The 22,445-nt window shown below is 40.1% G+C and overlaps 1 protein-coding gene across 3 annotated transcripts in view; it reads left to right on the forward strand.

The window, feature by feature from the left end:
* LOC141799057 (metabotropic glutamate receptor 4-like) overlaps positions 1-22,445 on the forward strand; it is a 220,922-nt gene that overhangs the window by 22,681 nt on the left and 175,796 nt on the right. The window contains exon 2 of one of the 3 annotated variants that reach the window (XM_074681113.1): positions 7,100-7,172. The exons of the other annotated variants lie outside the window; for them this stretch is intronic. The gene's annotated coding sequence lies outside the window, so the exon portion shown is untranslated. The remainder of the gene's footprint in view (positions 1-7,099; positions 7,173-22,445) is intronic. 3 annotated transcript variants of the gene reach the window in all.

Consider the following 22,445-nt stretch of genomic DNA (forward strand, 5'->3'; position numbering starts at 1 on the left):
TGCCTGGGGGTGTAAACGTGTAGTTTCCACACCTGCACCAAACATTGTGTGCAGTGTTGTGAGAATCACATGAAGTATGAGATGATGAGTTTGGTTTACTCAATCACAGGTCTGGTAATGTTGTTGGAAATGGGTGATGACAAGAAAATACTATGCTTCCCCAATTTACTCAGGACAAAAATGTATTTACTTAACCTTCTTTTTTTAGGAGTGCTCCCACTGAGATACAAATCTGTAATATCTCTTGGAGTTTGTCAACTGCACTGAACAGAGATTGTTAAGTGTATAAAATGGTGTCATCTGCATAGATGAGACTTTGCATCTTTGATTTTTCACATAGACTCTTGATACACATGACAAACATGACAGGACCCAAAAGGGCACCTTGCGGGACACCGTTTACATTCACAAAGGCTTGATATTTATGCTATCAGCCGTCACTTTAACATAAAAATCTGATTCCAGATAAGACAGATCCACATTTTCAAGCTGTAATACAGTTTCAGAGTTACTTTCTGAACAACTCCCTCCAAGATTTGATCTTAACCTCCAGCTGTACCTAAAAACAAGCTCAGAGGATTGATCTCAAAGTGATCAAGTCACAGAATTTCTCTGCCCCGTTGCTATCCTTTTACTGAGTGGCCAACCCCCTGTTCAAAAAGACGACACCCAGGCCTAAGACACCCAGGACCTTCCACGTACTAAAGTCTTGTCGGATAAGGAGCAGCTCTCCTCTTCAGGAGTGGGATCAGCGCCTTCAGGGAACATCAGGATATATCTTTGCTTTGAAGCTCTGAGGGCTGAACAGAGTTCACCAAGTGCCAGTTTAATGGATTGAGTCGGGCTCTTCAGAGGTGCCACAGAGACACAGCTATTTGCCGTGTGGTTAAAAGTGGAGAGACAGAAGAGGCCGATTTGTCCCTGGCCTGCTTCTCTCTTTTAATCTTCTGTTAAGTGTTTGCTCCACTTATAGCCGGTCTCATTCCTCCATTTATTCCCAGTCTGACTGTGAAACAAGTAAGCAGAAGGAAGGGCTCTGAAGAAAGCATCAATGCCATTAATACATCCCTGTCATTTCAACAGTAGCAGGTCTCAGAGTGCAGGTGATGCCCACCCTACATGTATGAGCTCCGCTTACCTTTCCTGAATCTTTAAATCTCATTTGAATTCCTCACACTGTAGTTTTTTCATCCACAGTCAAATAGAAAAACGTTCATTGGGTTCATCTCGGGTGGTGTTTGAATATTCAGAATCTCTGCTGACAAAAAGCATTAATGGTGTTTCGAAGATAAACAAATTAATTGCACTGCGTTTGACTGTAACTCAAAGGGAAGGGCAAATTAATTGGAACATCAGAGGAAGAATTTCTTTATTTTCTAAATAAATAACCCAGAACCTCAAGGACATCCACAGGTATTAGAAGATATGAGCTGAATACCAAACAGGAGAGTGCATGTGTAGTAAATATATGGTTTGTTTGACATGAAATTGGAAAAAAAAAGTGCAAAAATATGGCATTTTTTATTACCACTTTAAATGAAATTCTGGTGCAAACATAACTTTACTTATATAATCTAATAAAAGTCAGGTATAAAAACTGTATAGAACTTATATGAGCAGATACATGAAGGTGGATGGATTCTTTGTGTGTCAGAACAAAAGAAAAAAAGCATTTTTATCTCTTGAGGCATAACATGCAACAAAACACCCTCATACAGCCTGAGGTGTAATCAGACGAGCTGTATGACTCCTTATATTTTCCATTTCTATTCATGACAACTGCTCTTTCCTCTCATGCACCAAGTTTAAATATCACCTGCTAAAGATCTGTCGTTTGGTCAGAAAAGCTTCCAGAAACAATAGACAGCACTGTGCTATAGTACGTGACTGGAGGGAGAAAAGCGTTTTAATGTGATTTGGAGATGTCCTCGGGTAAGATTACAACTCACACCAAGACAAATAAAAATGTCTTTAGACTTTTATCAATTTAGTTGATTAGTGCTCGATCTTTTTGAACTTAACAGCTTTGGCAGCTTTTAATGTCTTCCTCTGTGAGGCACTATTTCTACACAAGATGAGGGCACAAAACAGGATATAAACACCATTACTCAAATTCTGCCAATATGTGCAAATTAACCCTCATGAAACGCTGAAGAAACTCCAAATTGGACTCTTGAGGTAATGGCATAAGGATGTACAGCGTGTCTGGGAAATGTGTTTCTGTTTTTAATAAGGAGGGACGAAAGACAAGCCTTTAAATTGGGTCCAAAGCTGAAACACAACATGAAGCCTGGCCTCTTATAATAGAACTGAGAAGTGATAAATAAAGGCCTAACAGCTTTAATTAGTTGTCAGTATGGGGTCTGAGGTTGTGGATCCTCCTCCCACTGCTTACATGCAGCTCACTCTCTTCTTGACTTCCTGGCCTTCCTCCTCCTCTCCCTCAACTTCCTCTCCCTAATCTCTTTCTTTTTTCCGCCCTCCTTCCTTTTCAGCTGACTTTCTCTCATTGATACCCCGTGTGTGCAAATTGAGGGAGGCATTTCAAGGTTGTCTGCATCTTTGATCGTCACACAGTGGACCCCATAGGAAATATCAAATATTAAAGCTACACGACTTCTCAGCAGTGCACACTTTGAGACACGACATGCACTAAGAATGCATAGCGTGACGTTCAAAATGCAAAGCAGTGAGGTTGCACACTCTTCCAACGCAACTCCCATAGGATCCTCTTTCCACTAGTTTGACGGTTTGGTTTTTGAGCGCATGAACATCTCCCAAACTAGGAACAGGATAACAAAAGAGTCTAATCCAGGCATGTCAAATGGTGTGTCATGAAGGGCAGGGAGCTTTCAGATTATACCTGGTGATTTTTCAGAGAGGATGAGAGGAGAAGATGAGGAGAGAGCAGGAGGAGGAGGAGGAGGTAATTAGGGAAATGATTTTGGGGTGGTGTTCACAAACATGCAGAAACTTCAAGCAGAGTTAGAGAGAGCACTTCCAGCTTAGAGGTGATTTAGGAAAGTTCACAAAGTGACTCTGAGAGAATAAGACATTTTGAAGTTTTAACTCAGGGAGGAAGACTTTTCTTTTTTGTCCAAAACTTTAAAATGGGACAGTAGCACTCCCAAACAATTACCCTAGTCTGCTTCTAGCTCCCAAGCCGGGAGTCAGAAGGGTCTCTGTTGATGCTCTCTTACGTGGGTTTAAGTGTTTTCAGACCAAACTAAAATATTTCTGTGATGTAACATCAAAATTTAAACATGAAGCAGACAACCTTTAAGATCTAACAATTCACTATCTACACTGCTTATCCTGTTCAGGGTTACAGGGGTTTGAGTCTGTTTCAGCTGTCATTGGGCGAGAGACAGGGTTTAGCTTGCCAGCTTATCTCAAGGCTAGCTTATAGACAGACAAGCTGACACACTCACACACACACCTGCAGGCAATTTAGAGACCAATTAACCTAACAAGCACGGCTTTGAACTGTGGTAGGAGGCCAGAGTATCCGAGGGGAACCAATGCAGGCATGGAGAAAACACGCAAACTTGACAAAAAAAGGCCCTGCCAGGGTTCTAACCTGGAGTCTTCTTGCTAGAAGGCAACAACAGGAACTACAACACCACTGTGCTACCAACCCCTGATTGAGATATGTTGGCAAAATAAATGTCATCAGGACTTGGTTCATCTTATCCGGGAGAATATTTCTTCTTCTCACTTTATGTTGCTGTTAGTTTGATCATTTTTCCTATTGAGTCTCAGTTTCACTGTAAAAGAATACACACAGGCTCTAGTTCGCTACACGCAGTCTGTTTCAGAAAGTGTATTCACCGTTTTAATTCAGTCTCAGTTTCACTGTAAATGTGAGCCACATTTCAACTTCAACTCACACTTCAACTGATTGTCTTGTACACTTTTAATTTGAGGACAGATCAAAATCTTGTTGAAATGGCACCATACAGATTTAAAGAGTGGAGATGTCTCTTGTGCCCATATAATAACAAAAAAAATCCCCCCTTTCTTTAGAAAGAAGCTGTCTTGTTGGCTAGAGGTTGGATCAAGTGTTTTCCCATGCATCCCAGAATTCCAGGGGGAATCTAAGGCCCCGTTTACAAGACAACGTTTCATTTGAAAACGCTAAAACTCTGAAAACGCAGTGAAAAAAAATCTGCGTTTACACGGTAACGCTGATAGACTGAAAACGCTGTAGTAAGCATGCCAGGCCTGTAGGTGGTACTATAACTGTCTTGTCCAGAAGGCCTTTTTGGAGAGATCTCTACCAAAGAAGAGTTGAGCCGGTCATCTGGTGTATTGGGGAATACTAAATTAAAAAGATGCACATTTTGTTGAAAGACAGAGGCTTCAGCAGATTGAGCAGCACAAGCACAACACGGTAGTTCACGACGATTGTAACAACGGTACTGTTGTCCTGTTGTATGCGCGTGCGCGAGGCAGAGTGTGACGTCAGCATTTCCACTGAAAACGCCGGCTGACTGTTTACACAGCGACGGTGTCGGGAGCGTTTCAGAAAAATCCCACACTGGAGGCCGTTTTCAAAAGTTTGCGTTTTAGGTCGGCTGAGACGCCGTTTCCGTGTTAACGCGAGGCTGAAAGGCAACAAAACTTTTGCGTTTCACCCTAAAAACCATTGTCGTGTAAACGGCCCCTAAATATTCTGTCTTGTTACAGTTCAGCAAATTTGTCACATCAGTTTAAATTTTTATGAATGTTAAATGAATGATGCCTGTTTTCCATCTTTCATGCTTGCCTTTAAAAAAAAACCGGAATCTCACTTTAAATTCACATCAGACCACAAGAACTTGATCCTAAGACACATTTCAGGCAACAAATCCGCAGACACTAGACATTCATATTAATCCTACTTTGATTCATAACCAATTAAAACTTCTCAAAGTACAAAATTTGAAAAACAAAACAAAACAAAACCAAAAAAAAAAACTGATTGATTGAACTATGTTGGTATGGTGTTTGAGATTTATTTTAAGAGATGCAGAACAGTTTGAAAACAGAGTTTACTCCTTTAACTGTAACTACAACTGATCTAAGGCTAATTGCCTCATACAGGGTCTGTCCTCTGTGACAAAAAGAGCTAAAGTTCCCTGAAATTACTCCAAAATTCATCTGTCAAGGCAAGCATGATGACCCAGAGTTGTGATGTTGATAAGACTTTCATGTTGATTTTAATTCATGCTGTAAAATGTACACTAGTTTTGTCTGTTTTGAAAAGGTACACTGAGCTCTATCTGACACATCTCAAAGACAAGTTTTAATGGAGCTTGAATACACATTTAGCTCTATGATGTTTTCTTACTATGCCCGATGCCTAACTGTCTTTGGCAATCATTCAGAGTCTATCTGTTACTCTCTTTGTTTACTGCAAGAATTTGTGTTTTGATAAGACATAACCATTTTCACACTGTTTCATGTAAGGAGAGGGTGAATCACAGCTTATATGTGGGGCCAAACCTAACAGCACCAATGTGTGTGTGTTTGTTGATCACTGCCTAAAGAAGTGGATGCCAGTTTCATCAGTAAATCCAATAACACCTGAGAAGTCTGTTGTAAGTCTGCTCTGTCCTTTAATGCTGCTTCATTGGCTCACAAGATGAACACATCCTTTTATAATGAAATTAATTGAAGCTGTGGAACTGTGTTAATGGTGTAATGGCATTGATTTATCGAGTGAGAGAAACAAACTTGTCCCTAATGAGCTGAGGATCAGCCACAAATATAACCTGTTTACGGTCCAATGTGTGGGACTCTTATAACTCTGTTTCTCAGAGAATCTCAAGCACGGTTCTTTTAGTCCTTCATAAATTTTCTCCCTTTTTGGAGACACATAAATAAAAACAGTACTCTTACTCTTACTGAGCCACTATGCACCAAAAAGGGGATCTCAAGAGCCACTTCCATTACTTTCCTCAGTATGTGTCAGACTTCTTCTAATTTTAGGGGATTTCATTAAACCTCTCTGCCAACGGGAAACATATACTATTTGGAAGTTTTGTGGATATAGCCTCTGGTGTTGTTTTGGTTAAATGGAAACCAGTGCCAGCGCTCTTGGCCCTCAGAACCACACATTTTGACATCCCCTTTAGGAAACTAAGAATTTCCCCAAAATACGTCCCTTTCCCAGGGGTGTTTTTTTAAATAATTTTTTAGGTCAAAGCTTCAAGCATAAATGAAAGTTTGTTAGGCTAAAAGAGAGAGTTTCTTGGAAGTGTTGTTTCTTGAAAATGTATTTTTTTTGTTGCAGTAGAGGGAATGTTTCGCATAGAAAGCAGCACCTCCTCCATTTTAAAGCCATCTAACAGCAGCACAGTAAATCTGCAACAGCAAACACCCGGACTTGTCTTTTCTTGTTTGCCAATTTCCAATCTCTCATGTCTCTGTGACAGAAAAGGAAAAAGTGACCTGACCCTTGTTCTCATGACACTCTCTGAGATGAGGAAAGTTGAGGAGGTTATGAGAGTTCATGTGACAGGTCCACAGGGAAATGTCACTGAGAGCACATTAGATCTTCTCACGTTGGCTGTCAAATGTCAGTATGCTAATGGTAAGAAATCCATGTCAATAATGTTCTTTTACCTCTCATAGCATGCCATGCAGGGCCAGGCGCTCCGTCTGCACTTTATAGTGTACATGCATTTGTGCTCTGCAGTTCCCATGTGACCCTGAGCTTTCTCCCACAACATGCTAAATCAGATAGGATCTGATGAAACATTAAAGTTTCAGAGTGGGTTTGAGCTCTCTATGGGGGAGGAGTAGATGCTGAATGTATGTTCTGTGGCTTGAATTGTATATTTGAGTCCCTGTGGGCGTCAGCCAAGCATGGAAATCGTCTTTTGTGAAATGCAAAGGGAAGATACAGTGCTCTAATGGAAATTTACAATTCATGTTACACAGGGCTCTCCCAATATTCTTCTTCTTTTTTTTTTTTTTTAACAGTTACTCTACAACTTTTACATAAGTTTGTGAAGATGCTGTACAAGAGCTTTTCTCCTACAGGAAAACATTTGTAGCTCATATAGAATTCTAACCAGTGGATTAAAGAAACAGGTTTTTTTTTTTTTTTCAGAGAACCAGTTTTGATGTATTCAAACGATCTGCCAGAGCTGTGAAGGCTGCTTCAGGGACAGGAACACACTCAGGTACATAGATATCCATGCATCAAGGGCAGGTTGAATCCTGTTTTTAAAAATTAATGTGAGGACTTGGGGTTGCACAGTGACGCAACGGTCAGTGATGCCTCACAGCAAGAAGGTCACCAGTTCGATTCCAAGCATGGCCAGTAGGCTTTTCTGTCTTGACTGGCAACCAGTCCAGGGTGTACCCTGCCTCTCGCCCTATGACAGCTGGGATAGGCTCCAGTCACCCGCAACCCTGAACAGGATAAGCGGTTCAGAAAATGAATGAATGTGAGAACCCTAAGGTTAAAATTTAAAGGCATAGTACAGTATTTTGAGGGTTGTGTGTAATATTTTGCAAACTCTTGTTGTAGTTTGGGGTGACGTTAAATACTTAATCATTTTAAATTTACTGTTGGTATGTAAAATGAAAGAGTCTCTTTTAATATCAAGTGCATGTTGTCCATAAATATACAGAATAAAAGAGGGCCTAGTACAGATCCCTGTGGTACACCACAGTGAATGTGGCTTCAATAACCACACACACACACACACAGCCTGAAGCAATCAACTGTTCCAACTGTGATTTGCTCTTGCTTTTCTTGTTGATGTAGATTACAACTTTGTGTTTCAGAAGCAAACTTGGTTGGTAAGATGTGAATCCATAGTAAATCAGTCAACCTTTTTGGGTAATTCAAAGCTTTCTACCCAAATGCAACAGGACCTCTTTGTAGTTCTTGAAAACAATCACTTGATCATGATAAATATAATTGACATGTAAAACAAAGAGAGCCTCTTTGATATTAAATGCATGTTTTTTGTGTGTAAGGAATAAAATGGGGAACTAGTATAGAGGCCTGGGGAACACCACAGTGAATATGGCTTCGATATTCACACTCTGAGCCACACTGAAGCATAAAACTGCTTTGGGTGGATGTCAGCATGATCGATTTTTGTCCTCCCTTTATCCTCAACTCACTGTAGTCATTGACTTGCTTGACTGTTGTTGCCTTGTAGCAGGCTCTTAACTTTTTGGCCTTCTGACTGTTGTTCCAGATATCCACGGCTGATTTGTCATCCGACAGTTCTTGGTGGGTGGAATGATTACAATATAGTTTTTACTGATGTTGTGACAGAGTTTCCACTTGGTTTATCTCCCTGATTAACTTTAGGCTTGTAGCATAGCACTAACTTTTCTAAATACTACTAAGATGAAAGAAAAACTTGCCAAATACAAAACATCATGGGGGTGGTAAAGTAGTCCTGAAATTATGCAAAATCTTTTTAAATATAACCATGGACTATTTGTATAGATACATATGGAAGAATTTGAGAAAGAAAGCTACACAAACAAAGTTCTCTAAAACTGCCTGCATTACCATCAGGGGTGCTGGTTGACTGGGTAAGCATTTGATGTTTGTGTCTGCAACAGGATGGTCCATCCATCTGCTGCAGTTACTCAGACTGATGGTGAGAATCCAGTGTCCACTGAAAAGTGACAAAAGAGGAAAAAATAACTGCAGTCCATATGCTTAAGGACAGAAGAAACCATTAAGAGCAGAATTAAATAGCAATCTCACTTCAAAGAGATGAACAATGATGCTGGAAGCGTTTTCTCTTTTTTCAACTTGCCTGTCTTTTCTTTCTGTCAGCAGCATCAGTAGACCATTAATAAAGTGCCTGAGAACAATGCAGGAAGAGAATATTTTACTGCATTGACTTCAGACACGTCAGATGTTCTCTATGAATTTTTATTTTTCTCTGTATATCTCATCTGTATTCACCAGGCACTATGAGTGAATGTTAGTTAATGCTGTTACTATGTTAATGACAAATTACTTCAACCTTGTTGCATAAAATGTAAAGAGCAGTCTGATGACGCTGATTATGTTAAAGTAATTAAAGCGATTACTGTAATGTGGAAACCTTTTTTCCAGCTCTTGCAGCGCTTACAACAGCATGGACATTTTATGTGAGCGCCGCAGATAGAACAGGTTTGTTCTCTGTGGTAATTAGAGCTGTTCAGAAATGTAGCCTAGTCTTCAAGGAGAGCGTTTGTTAATTGCTACCTTTGTCACAACATTGCAAGTGTTTAAAGGATATTAACGGATCATAGTAATTGTTGCTTTAAGAATTCATTTGTTGGATTGTACTGGAACGTTTCCCACAAGAAACTGGTTATTGTTCTGTTCTCAGAGCTGCTGCATTGTTGCTCAAATGCTGCTAAACTGTGTGTTGCATGACAAAATAACCTGTTCCAACAGAAAAATCTTGAACAATGGGGAAATGGCAGCATGATTTTAGGAAGTTTGGGAATGCAGACGACAAAACAACCATTAAGAAGGGTTTTGGTTGTGAATGTGAGCTGTTGTAATGAAGGAAAGACTAACAGCACATGAGAGTGACGCTAATTAGTGAGCATACACCTTTAAGTTGTCTTTGTGAAAGGCAAGTTTTGGCCCTGGATCCTGCCCTCTGAAATTGAGATGCCGGTCAATGACAGTGATTAGCATGCCTGCACTTCTCCCTCCTACACCTCTCCTGTCAGAGCCGCAGAGATAATGCCACAGCACGCAGAATGTAGTCTTGCTCAGGTCCTGTTTTACTAACCCAACACAGACAAAGATTTTTTCTTGCCCTGTCTCAAAAATTATGATTAACAAACCACTGTGCTGTAGGCCAAGTGTACGAGCACAGATACATCATCATATAAACATTGTGTGACAGCAGATGAAAAAATCTATTGTGTTTAATGAGTTGAAAATGGATTGCTCCAGATTCAGAAATTGCAGTGTGGGTAAAAAGCTATAAATGCAGTGGGGTGCACATACAAGCTGGAGATTCTCATTAGTTTTGTGTGATATTATGAATATTTATCGCGAGCATGCATCCCTTGAATATCATCTTAACATCCTGCTAGCTTCTTTAAAAACAGTCTTAGTTTACTTCACTCCAAAAATGGAGTTGTTGCATAAAGAGTCCGAATCTTAAAGGTAAAATTCCTCAATTCCTACAATTCTCTTTCACCTATCTAGTTAAAATAATCAACACTGATGGTATTTGTTGCTCTTAAACCATTTTTTTCTCTGTAGCTGTGAACCATTAGTGTATTTAAAGGTATTCTTTCTTATTTTGTTGCTTTGCAAACGGAGACTGAGTCATAAACGGTTATTTGAGACTTCTGAATCCATGTTTTCCTAGCTAGCTTGGCTTAGCATATTGAGCCTTGGAGTATGAGCAAACAGTCAGCTTTTTCTGTGAAGATTTCACAGATGATCCAAAGTTTCTTATTTCATGATGTTTTGACAAAATTTGAAATTCTGACTAACCGACTAGCCTAAATTGTCAAAGTTGAACACACTTTATCTGTCACAGCTCAACACCATCAGACCAAACAGCGTCTAACTGGTTTGTTGACTGTGGCTAAGGTTTGCAGAGCTAGCACCTCCAGTCTTTTGAAGGTTGAATTCGACATCCCTGTGTTGGTTACACATTGCTCTAGTCAAGTAGTAATATACCAGTTAAACCAACCAGTATTAACACATCTTTATCTCCATATTTTATATTTAATTATTACCAGGTGTTCAGCACTATGAGATACATCTGTCATCTGTGCTTGTTTTCATCCAGGTAATACAGCATTCTGGCATTAGTAGTAGATACAGCCCCAACTTGTGGCATTAGACTAGTATCAAGCCTAGAGTATTTAAAATATAAATACTTTGTTCAATTTGTTGTAAGTTTTGGATATTACATTTGTATAAATCTCCTTATCAAATGTTTTGCATATAAGTTGTTTGTTTCACTGAACAGGCTCAACATGGACGTATTGATATTAAAATCTTTCAGAAGTTAAAGGGACACCATAAGAATTTAATGAGAACCCAAGGCTTCTGTTAATCGATCAATCAATCAATCAGTCAGTCAATCAATCAGTCAGTCACACAGTCAGCCAATCAATCAATCAATCAATCAATCAATCAACCAATCAATCAATCAATCAATCAATCAATCAATCAGTCTATTAATCTTTATAAAGTGCCAAATCATACCAAATGTTACTTCAGGATGCTACTAAAAACATTAACAAGTTTTGAGCTGCTACTGAACAGAAAGCCAACATCAAAACAAGATGTCTGATCTTATCTGATTCCACCAGTAGTAAAGATCTTTGCAGCATTTAGTAAGTTACGATGGTGAGGAAAAACTTCTTTTTAACAGACAGGAGCCTTGAGGAGAACCAGAGTGTGTGAACCCATGCTGCCTTCGTCTTTCTTCATGGTGTTCCTGTGTTCTAACTATGAAATGCTATGTATGAAATTTAACAAAAAATACATGCTGTCAGTCCAATAAAGGAAATGAAATAAATAAATAAATAAATCAGATCCTCTGTAATGTGGATACATTTAGAGGGGTGAGGTTTTACACACATTGCTGCCTAATCAACATCTACTGAGAGAGTTCTGGCTCATTAAACAGGCTCTTTGTGCCGGCATTAATAATGCAGAGGCAATGCGAGAGCTGTGATGTGCTCAAAGACCTGCCATCGTGTTAATGCACCATTAATCACGCAGGTTAAGACAACAGCCTTGGGGGCAGTTCACCCCTCCGCTCTTCAGGGTGAGCGGTCAGAGGAACAGGGGAACTCAGTCACTTAAATGCTCCAGACATGCAGCTGGGTGGTACAACAAGAAGAACAAAAAATTCAGAGACATTTGAATAGTTTTAAGATTTACATCCCTGTCTTATGTGTGGCTCATGATTCATATTAAAACTTGTAGTGTCACAAGACAGAATTGATAACACATGCAGACAAAGCGAACATCTTTAGATGAACACTTGAAACAGAGTTTTTGTGAAAGAGAAGATGTCTTGAATCCTTGTACCTGTCTGATTATATTTTACCTGTAAATGTTATCATAACACCTTTCAGTCTCACTCAGACTTATCCTGTTGCTCCCGTATAAACAGCTGAACATCCTGAGGATAAAGTTATATCTTACTGAATTTGTTCTGTACTGTATGCTGCATAAAATGTGGCTGGAAAATACATCCTGAGACGTTTGCTGGTGCTATTATGTATTTTACTTCCCTGATTAAAATGTAAAGTGGATAGACGAAGGGGTACAAGAAACCATAAGGGATGAGAAAGTGACCTGAATCGTCCTTACTTCAGTTTTTTTCTGCTCCCACATGGGTATTGCCACACTTTATCGGACTACATTTCCCTCAGCTGGGGGATAGGCTGCTAGTTTTAAGGCTTTTCTCACTCGCCTCTATTCCCTTTCCCTCCCACCTGCTTCTTGAACTGAAATCAATGTTCCAGCCCTTTTCATCCTCTCTGCAGATTGCCTCAGCCGGGGCCGAGTCTATCAGGCTCCAACAGACTCACATTCCCCTTCAGCTGCAGCACCTACGGGGAACTCCATAACTGACTCAGCCCCCCCTCGGGACGGATAATCCCAGGCTGAAACCCCCAGATTCTGTGATTAATGATATGTCTAGTGGTTGTGACCCTTGTTCTCTCGCTGTGATGCCTCGTGTCGAGCCCGGGGAGCTTTGGAGGGCTGACAAGGGAGACCTGTACAATTATGCACTGGCACAGCGAACCAGCCCCCTGGCAAACATAGACACAGCTTGACAGGACCTTTATTAGCAACAAGACATGCAACGCATATACAGTGTAGTAGAATATACTGAGAAACAAAGAGAGGGTGTAGCCACAGTCATTTGTACTCTGTGTGAGAAGTGTGCAGTGCCCACGTATCTGGACAAATGTATTCAAAATGTGAACTCGAGTGTGGTTAAACCTCCTGCTTTATTACATACATGAATTCTGTTTATACCAAACATATTTTAAAAGGAAGCCCACAGAGGCTGTCACACTGAACACATTGTATTCTTCTGGCATTAGAATGTGTTGAATATATTTACCCACTTATAAACCCTGGATGTTTGTTTCTTAAAATACATCATTGTTTCCTTACATCCACATCCTGAAGGTACCAGCAAATCAAAGCATGCGAATCATTACATTGTTGTAACTCCTCTCCAAAGGCTAACCCAAGGCTTTAAGTGAAGATACTGTTACTGTCTTAATCAAGCCAAGTTTGGAAAAATATGCAACTAGGAAGTGAAAAAGCCCAGCAGGTTAAAATTTCTGAATCTTTTCATGAAGGTCCAGGTAGAGATGGGTCCGGATTAGGTACTTTTATAGGTACCAACCGAATTCTGTCTGAATTACCAAGAACTGATTCATGTAAACTCCTAAATGCATCCTTTTGACATTAAAGGAGTAGAAAAGTAGGCGATTCTCCATACTGGACATGAACACAGCATTGCAAGTTAATGTATTGTGAAATAGATGTGTTAAAATGAAAAACTTTGATATTTTATTATAAAACAAATAAATATTTATTACCACATAAAAAATGCACAAAAGTACTGAAAATTGGAAAAGCTAAGTACCAGTACTGATTGCCAGGTGCAGGGCATTGGTACCATATGGTTTCAAATGTGAAAAGTACCCATCCCTAGGTCCAGCAATCTGTCCACTTCCTGTAACTGCATGCAAGGACTCACTTGATCATAACACTTTATTCAACTATTGGTTGGGCTAAAAGAGATGTAAGTTTAAAATATTTGAAATACAGATCACATAACCTTTCCCAGCATTCTTTTACCTGTGTCCCAGCTCGACAAAAAGAATCCTGTGAAAATGTTTGTATTCAGTTGTTTTCAGGCTTTTACTTCCAGAGTCAGTGAGAGCAGTAAGTCAGAGACAGCAGCTCTGGAGAGGAAGCTTAGTGACAAGCAGACAAAACTTTGTGTGAACTGTGAAGCCTCCAGCTGTGAAACTGTGAGAGCATGCATAACAGTACAAAAAGTTGTGCTTTTTTACCCTGAGATTATTTCTTGCATATACCAGAGGAGGCACATATGCCCATACTACTCCTGTTGTTGTATATAGGCACTCAGTTTATGCTGACCGTCAGACCAAAAGTCTGTGTCCACTGGCAGCATGTTTTGCAACTGCAAAACAATGTAGTACAGTGTTTTCAGAACAGAAACCCCTAAGCGTTTTTTTTGTTTTTGTACTCAGCATGCGTCTCAAAAACTACTTCAGCTACTTAGGGCCAAGTATGTAGACTTTGAGCCTTCTGATTGATCCCCTTTGTAGCATCCTATGCGTGTGTTTAAAACATTTACCTCATTGTTGCCATCATTTATAGCCTACACCGATTCAGCATTCACAAGCTTCAAAAACAGGTCATTCAAATTGCATCCTTATAATAGCAGGATACACTTTTACCCAAGTGTCTGCCTGAACAAAGAACAAAGGGGGGCTTTAAAATTGGTGATTTGACTGCCTTCAAAATCTGCAAACATTCTTCAAAATTTGCAGACATTCTAATGTGCTTATATAGTACTTATGTTAGCCACTAAACCACAGTTATAGATAACTTCAATGCAGTAGTAAAACCTAGGGTTCACGGCATCAGTTAACGGTATTGTTAGCTTGCACAAGACTATTAGCTCGTAGACATACACACAATAAGGACATTGTTCAATGCAAATGTAATGTACATCATCATACAGTAACTTGGAATCAAATATTTTGTCTTCATTTGAAACATAGCTGACTGTACCTTGAGACACTCTTTGTCCATTTAGTAATTGAGCAGTAGATAAAAAGTGATTGGTAACAAGGTGCCAGATTATCAGTTTGCAGGATTAGCAAACCGTAAACAGGACTAACACATGGTTACACAAGAACAGCATTTGAGCTTCCCATTTGTTGTCCTTACTCATACACGTTTGCTAGTTGCTACCACATACAGATTGAGCATGTAGTAGCAACTGCACAAAATGATAAAACATGGGCATTTCAGACCACTTAATCTCCAACATGCAGTACTTTTGGTTCAGTGTTCTAAAACAAAACTATTTGGATCACATCTTAGAAATCAGTGTCTTTATCTGCCAACCACCTTACCCCAGAGTGGGTGGGAGCAGTAACCACTCTACAAAATGAGAAATTTAGAAAAGCGCCAATCTGAATTTCATAGTTTCACCCCATAATTGCACCACAAGAATGAGGGTACCAATCAAACAAATGATGTTGTTCTTGTTGAAAAAGAACTATAATTGTCTGTTGTGGGTCATACAAGGCAAAAGTAATTGTTATTTGGCAGAGTACTCCGACTAAAAGATTTTAGACAGGCCCACATAAGTTTGAAAAAAAGCAGCAGGACACATTTTCGAGGGCCAAGTTGATGATTCTATAATTCTGTATAAATTTATATACTCATCTCTCCCAGAGTAGAAAAAAAAGGAAAGTGCTTGTTTCAAGTGTCATCATTTCACTCTTTGGCAGCTAATCTGCTAAATAACTTGACTCCAGTGTAAAGCTCGGCTGATAAGCTACCGTGCAACGAGTCCATTCCAAATCCACAGTAGATTACTGCACAGACAGCACCTGATGGGCTTACAGCAATCAGCTTTTGTTTTTCTCACCCCGAATCATGAGATCAGTGTACTACGAGAAGAAAAATTATGCACCAGTTCAAATCTTCTCAGCAGCATCACCTGGCATCCTGCTGTCCTACACTTTGCATAGATATTCAAACAAATCTTTCACACGATCCCTTTGCGGATCAAAGTCTTTTTCAAAGCTTTCTTCTCTGAAAATCCCAATTGCTCAATCAGACACCTATTTCTGCTGAGGAGCCTCGAGTTAATGACCCTGTTTCTCATCTAGTCTCCTCCCTGTTTTCCTCTGGCGTTGAGGGTGAATGCTTAATCTTCTGGGGAAGCTGTCAGAACATGATGAATGCTAGCAGTAGACCAGCTCCCAAAACCTGCATTAATTTTTAAGCACAATTACTAGAACAAAAATTTTTAATTCAGCTATGCAAGATGACTGCGGAGGCACATGCAAGGCCTGGAAACTCACACAGAGTTCTGCTGAAACTGCTTTTCAGCATCTTTAAACACAATTGGTTAAGTTTTGTTGTGATGTCACACAGGGACAAGGAGCATTAGTGGTTCTCATGGATTTTGCCTTCATCTCTGAGCACACATGGCAGTGTTTAAGGCTGCTAAACCGTTCAACGCTTAGCTATGTGTGATTGCAATCAATGTCTCATTCATGGTCCGTCTCATCTGCTTTGATCCAAGAATTAACAAGTCACATGAAAGGAACAATTACCAGGTCCCAGGCTTCTCTTTAAGGACTTCCCAACTCAGAGTTAGCCTTGGTTTAAAGCTAAGCTCTGCTACAAAGAGAGGGTTTCTGCATTCTTCTCTATCTGCTGCTGAAAATTCAACGAAAGGCACCGGGGAGAGGGAGATAAATAGGACTAAGGAGGCTCTGATAGAGCAGGGAGGGGTGAATAATTAATGGGTTGTATTCAATTGTAAAAACCCAAGATGCACACAGCAAGCCTGTAAATATGCATACTGCAGAGAAAGGGAGAGAGAAGTGAAGCCTTTCAAAATCCAAGTGAGCCAAAGGACCCTGAATTTAAGGTGCCTATTTTATCCCCATGGAGATGATGTTTGTGAGACAAAGACCTTGAAGTTTAGAGACAAGGGTTTAAAAGCAGCGAGACTTAGCAGTACAGGAAGAACCCTGGAATCAAATATGTTTCCTGCTCAAAGCCACAAAGGAGACACAAGGCCGTGCCTGAAGTGTCTGCAGTGAGTGTGTATTGACATGGAAGACATGCTCTGGTTTTTATTGCAGCCGACAAGAGAGCAATGACTCATCTCAACCTGGAAGTTCTTTATTAAGAAGGCTCTCTGTGGTTATTAATGAACATGAGGATGTCCAGCAGACACACACAGGACATCATGTTTCTCATATGTATTTTTACACTTTAATAATCTATGTTGTCTTTTTTGCTCTTGTTTGTTGACATCCTGCAGCTGCAATATCTGACTCTCTTTAATATGAAGTTAAAGTGAAGTTATTCTCTCTCTGGTGGACAAATGAATGTCTTACTAAGATGTTACCACAGATGAATCATTGCAGCTTAAATCAAAAGAGTAAAGAGAGTGGGAGTAAGCACTAACCACTTATAGTTTTGCTCGGTAATTACACCATTCTTGACGTCATGATGGTACAAATGAAATGGAAATGATCTGGACATAGAGGGAAAAATGTCCCCTTCAGATTTGCAAGAAGATGTTTAGTAAAGTGCTCAAACTTTAAGTCTCAGACGGCATCACAAGTTCACAAAACAATAAAGGGTGGAAGTTTAAGAGATTTCTGAAGCCTTTTAAAAAAATTTAAGACCCATCTGTTCCAAAATGGAAGAGTGATGGCGCTTGTTCTATGGGCAATCATTTCTCTTTAAGTGTACAATAACTTTACTCCAGTGTGGGGCCTGACTGGATAACAATATTCTGAGAGTTTCAAACAGTGTTTGAGGTCACCAGACCTAAGTTTGAGTCCTCTGAGTTCAAGTCCAGTCTTGAGTCACCAGAGTGGAATATGGCCCAGAAGATTTACATGGGATCATTGCTAGTGTCTCCTGACCATCTGGCCATACTTTGAAACCATCCAAAAGACCAGCTTGTTTATCTGCTCTGCTTCTAGTGGTTTGTTTCTACATGCCATCCATAACCTTTCTGATTTACAGAACTGCAGCTCTTATTATGGGTCAAACATAGCGTGCGTGGGTCAAAAACTAGTGGCATTACTCGAAACTGCAGTTAACATGTCATCGTGTTAACTTTGACAGGCTTAATTATGATATTTAAAGGTATTATTAAGGTAAGTATTGTGCTTGAGGTATTGTGCTTTTTTAAGGCTTTACATTGTTCCTCTGGTAGGCTTGCAGTCGCTTTGAATGATTTACAGCAAGAAACCACATTTTCTCACTGGTGTTTTAAAAAGCACTTATCTCAGTCACTTTTTGCGCTTCGTTTTAGCTGCTGTCTCTTTAAGGCTCCCTGCTCCAAAAACTCCCTTTCCTTTGATTGGCCAGCCCTCTTGAGGCCTATGCTGGATGGAGCTATTGGCAAACCTTGATGTTTGAGGCCCACCCCCTAATGTGTCATTAACCAGATAGGAAATCCTTTTTTCATCATTTCAGCTAATCTCGTTAATATCTCATTAAGATCTTGTGCAGGATGGATTATTTTGAACAGTTTATGGACAGATTGAGACATTTCTACAATTTATGAATATGTTAGGGTTTGAAAATCTGCACACGTTCAGTATGAACAGCCAGAATTGCCACTTGATGTGGCCATGTTTCAAATATGGGAGAGCATGATACCTCCTCTTGAAATTAATAAAGCAGTAAATGGAAAGAAAACCCCCGACCCCCCCTAAAACTGTTGCCAAGGTGTCGGCTATAACTGCCAAAAACATCTTTTTAGGATGAAAAACTGTAGAAGAGGACATGACCAAAAAGGAGTCAAGATTTGAATATCTTAAATATGCTTTTACTGCTTCCTGGTGAGCTATTTGGTATGCACAGTTGGGTCTCCAAGCTACTGTAGCATTCACTAGAGTGTAACAATCACCATGCACCTTCCCCGCAGCACTGTACTCTACCTCTCCAATATTTTGAAAAGCCAAGATTCTCAGAATGCAGCTTGAAAGAAGAGCAAAAAAGAAAAGTGGCAGATTTTAATAAGAGCATACTGGCAACCCAATTAGTGCTGATGCAAAGCTTACAACCTAATACCCTTTGATACACTGCTCATGCTCTTGTATTTAACTCTCACTTCTCCGCCTCTTGGCATACTCATAACATGTGCCTTTTAGCCACACCAGCTGCCCAGCATGCATACATGACGAGAAAAAAAAAACTCTTTATAAAACATCTTTGGTGTGGGGATTAAATACATGTCATCACACCAAAGGCTGGCTGGATTCCCTTTGAAGCTAGATAGATCCCTCTAAGAAGGGATGAATGGCAAAGTAGAGGAGAGTTTTCAGTGTTGGCAGAAAGTATTAAGCATGCCTGACTCTGCTATCTACTTTTTTAAGCTATGATAGCACAAAAAAAGGAGAAATGACAGTCAGAGGAAGTGAGCTTGGCTGATAGTGGATGTGATGTTGACAGGGACCTTTGATATGAGCTTGGGAGTGCCAAAGAGTGTTTGGCCGGAAACTCCACATGATCAACTTCAATCTACCAACACAAAGCTTCAGAGAGGTGCTGGACTACAAAACAATGTGAGATGAGAGGATACCTCGTCCAAAAAGTCTGATCAAAGGGAATGCTAGGGGAGATCTGCAGGTTTAATAATTTTGTATATGGTGTGATTCGTACAAACTTATTTTTTTTTGTTAACATTTACTACTTTGAGGTACAATGTGTAGAAATGGGTTATGAGTGATATAGTGGTAAGACTGTATCGCTCCCTTTCTCACTTCTCCTATCACCGGCCTCTAAAGACAAGAGCTCCTTTGATGCATGGCATATGATCCTTCTTTAGTCAAGATGGCTTTTCTTCTTGGAGACTTCAAAGTACTATACCAGTGGTTGGTGAACAGAGTAAATTGAACATAGTTTATTACTCATTTCATTCAATTATTTCTACATTTTTAATGCATCAGTGAATCAGTGACAGCTGGGTCAAGGACTACCACCTCTGTACATGGGCCAAAAATGCTCCCATTTGTGAAATTTCACCATCAGAAACGTCCATTTATACAAGTACTAGCTTACAACCAGTTCTTCTTCTTGTCTTCTGACTGGTGCATTCCACTCAGGCATTCACTGAATACAAAGATGGAAGTTACTACTTTGTACATTCTGTGGTATTGTAGAAACAAGGCAGCCTCTGAGGAAGGGAACCAGCTTTTTGGTAGATATGAAAAGCTCATTAGAAGTAAAAAAAAACAAAACAAAAAAAACAAAGTTACTTTTGTTTTGAGGAGATAATACACATAGACATACACTCCATTTTTAACAAGCCTGCTATGCTGAGTACTGCTTAATGTATCTTTTAATGCTTTGCCTTCTTGTTCTGCAGTATAATACATGCTGGATGAAGTAAACCTGGTTGCAATTTCTTATTTTGCTAATCCAAATCATACTTTGCAAATAAAAAGCCAACAAGAGCTCCTGGCTAAGTTAAAGTAATATGCTGTGTCCCAAATTGGGTACTTCTGTATACTTAGGACGCGGTCACACTGACCAACCGTGCTGTACTTAAGCACCAAGGCCAGCGGTCACACTACTCCAATATGAGCCAGACTTTAGCAGGTATCACACACGCCCATGGCCCACCTACCTCATCGTGAAGCATCTGTTTACATGCAGCGCGATCTCATCAGAGTCAGCACGATGAGACACAGAGAGCACTGCTAAAACTTTTAGGGACTTTTTGACTTGTAGTAAGTTGTTTTGGCCCGACACAGCCCTATAACACCCCGCTTTGTTTAAAATGATTGTTGAGAGATGGGCTCGCGGTGATCATACGTCATTGATCGTGCTTCTGCTCCTGCATGAAGTAAACTGTGCCGAAGCCCACCTCTCAGAAGTGTGCCAAAGCAGAGAGGTGAATCATGCTCCAGCTTGGCAAGGTTGAAGCATGCCTAAGCACGGCATGGTTTGCCAGTGTGACCGGGTCCTTACTTGAAGTGCACTGTGTACACTCTGCAACTACTGGAACAGTGCACTAAATCTTTAAGGGTAGTGTTGTCCCAAGTCAAACAATATGGCTCAGCACTTACTGGGAACTACCATCACATTTCACAATTGATCACAGGTGTTCTTCAGATTTTCACTGATTACAAAGTGCACTGTGTTTTTCCATACTGTCAGCATGCACTTACAGGAAGGAAATAGGAAGTGTAAGTGCAGAAGTACACAATTTGGGACACAGCAATGGTCAATAACTTGACGAATGTGCTTTAGCCTTGTCCTGTGGACTGTAGGACAAGGATAACTTGTCTTTGTAAGATTAACACAAAGCCAACTTTTGCACCTGTCTAAGCAAAAAGAGTGAAGAGTTCAAGGCTGATTACGACAATGCCATAGCCTACACTGAAAGATTGATGTTGCTGTAACTACACATCTAAACGACCCAGAAGGTAAAGACAGCCAGACCGCAAAGACTGCTTAATTTTAAACCCAGTCTAAAAAAAAAAAATCAGTATATCAAAAATTATAAAATTACTTCCTCCCTCTAGACCAGTGTTGCTCTTTTGCAGACACAACCTGCCTAGTGTAGCTCTCCACTTCAACAATTTTTTTGATTTCTGTCACTGAACGGCACACATACCTAATTTTATGTTGGCCTCGAGGGGCGGTTAGTTTTCCAGCAAAGGTTACATCCCACAGTTAAGTTGATAATAAGGTACTCTTGAAACAGTGATAGAAAAGACAGAGGAAGAGTAAAAATCAATAAAATCACTAAAAGCAAGATCCTGATGAAAAAGAGAACTGTAAAACTGATTCATACGGCTATCAAACGTGAATTTAACAGAGCAGGAATCTAGAGATTTAAAATTTGTCAAGCGCTTTTCCACAGAGGACAAATGAAAGGAGAGCGTTGGTGGTTGATCTGAGCTTGGGGAGAGAGATGTGTTATTAAGGCCCTGCTGCTGTGACCTCCTGACACTCATTTAGATCACTGAGGGAGTGCTCCATTTGGCCTCCCCAGCACGCCACGTGCTGTGTAGTGACAGGGGTGGAGAAAGCCACTTCGAGGACACAATTACAGGTATATAATTGATTAAAAAAAATCAAGCAGTGGCAGGCTGTGACTGACGCTGTGGGAACACAAAGTTTTATAGTGCAGGGAAACACATTTGTATTTGTATTGCAGCAATGCTTGTACAGCTCGAACAGATATGAATGATGTCGAACTATATTTTCTTTTGTGCAACTTGCAGATGTTTGCAGAGACTATCACTCCTCCTATGAATTCAACAGGGGGCAATAACTGAGCCTTCCAGTTTTTGATTATTTGCTTCATAGAGAACTGTTTCTGGACGCAGCATACGCCACTTTTAGAAGCCAAATTTAAATGATGTGGAAACCACACCCACTTGGCATATACGCAACATTGTGGCAGAAGAGTTTGGAAAAAGTGATGTATGATTATTTCCAGCAGTGACAGTGCCAGTGGAAATGAGGCCCAGGTGCTCACATTGTGGCAGAGATGCAGAGCCTCTCCTCTTTTAATTGACAGAACTCTGCTTGCTTGCTGTTACACGACCCTGGGAGTAAAAAATAGGAGACGAAACACGCAGTAGATAGATTCACCTGTGCTCTGCCTCCCTTTATCTCTCACACTTCCTTTAACCTCAGGACTTAAACATGT

This window comes from Halichoeres trimaculatus, unplaced genomic scaffold (genome assembly GCF_033239565.1).
Source record: "Halichoeres trimaculatus isolate MK-OKI-2021-1 unplaced genomic scaffold, fHalTri1.1 fHalTri1_scaffold_11, whole genome shotgun sequence".
NCBI lineage: Eukaryota > Metazoa > Chordata > Actinopteri > Labriformes > Labridae > Halichoeres > Halichoeres trimaculatus.